General features: G+C 38.3%; 1 protein-coding gene across 3 annotated transcripts in view; it reads right to left on the bottom strand.

Moving 5' to 3' along the window:
- The window catches only part of cysltr1 (cysteinyl leukotriene receptor 1), a 10,560-nt gene extending 9,631 nt beyond the window's left edge, over window positions 1-929 (bottom strand). For all 3 annotated transcript variants that reach the window (XM_019883903.1, XM_019883904.1, XM_019883906.1), the window contains exon 1: window positions 817-929. The gene's annotated coding sequence lies outside the window, so the exon portion shown is untranslated. The remainder of the gene's footprint in view (window positions 1-816) is intronic.

Genomic DNA, 929 nt, shown 5'->3' with positions numbered 1-929 from the left:
TTCCCGTAATTAAAAAAAAATTTTTTTTTTTTTTTTTGGGGGGGGGGGGGTAGCATATTTGCTGGAATAGAAAATTAACTGAAAGTAATCCACTATGGTAAGTAAATATTGTATGCCTGCAGTGCTCGCTCAGTGATGGGTTATACGCACAGCACATTTTGTGAAAATATACATAACATCAACTTTTTTCTTTGTTGTCTTGGTGTAAAGTTCACTGAAGAGACAAAAGCAGTCAAGCCAATGAATGTTGGAGCCAAACATGAATAATCCACGTCTGTGTTATGACTTGAAGGAAACATTATCCGAGCTGATTGTTTTAGTATGTAACACAATGTATACAAGCTGCACGCAACCCTGAACATTAATGCCAACATCACTGCTATCCTGTCATGCCCAGAAGATGTCCTTGCTGGTCCGCACATAGAGTATGCCAGATGATGGCGGTTGGCTTCGACAGTGACAGCAATGCATTTTTCCTTTTTACGGGTAGTTGAGTTTGATCTGGACACTGCAATTCTGTTTACAAAATGTAGCTAAACAAAATGCACTGTTTATCTCCAAATACAACCTGTGAGCTATTTGCTGATTTTAAACTCAATTCAATCGTTTCCAATTGATCGGTATGCTCGGACCGTATACTGCAGAATAATGTTGCAATGCACGTACAATACAAAACAACAATACGAGCAACACTTTGAAAATTGACAAGCTCATATGCTGATACTAAAACCATTTTCTCAAGTTATGTCATAACAAGCTATCATTATAGCTGAGCATTTAATATGGAGCCAGAGTTATTGGCAACAGATTACTCACCAGCAAATAAATCCTGGTCTGCACGTTTGCAAAGCACTCTTCTCCAGACAGAATTCCTTTTTTGGCAGTCAGCAGAGTGGAAATAGACACAGGTTTAAATTTACGTCAGTGAT

The sequence above is a fragment of the Hippocampus comes genome, unplaced genomic scaffold, assembly GCF_001891065.2.
Source record: "Hippocampus comes isolate QL1 unplaced genomic scaffold, H_comes_QL1_v1.1 scaffold156, whole genome shotgun sequence".
Taxonomy (NCBI): domain Eukaryota; kingdom Metazoa; phylum Chordata; class Actinopteri; order Syngnathiformes; family Syngnathidae; genus Hippocampus; species Hippocampus comes.
Note: the sequence above shows the minus strand (reverse complement) of the source record. Positions and strands in the feature narration are given on the sequence as shown.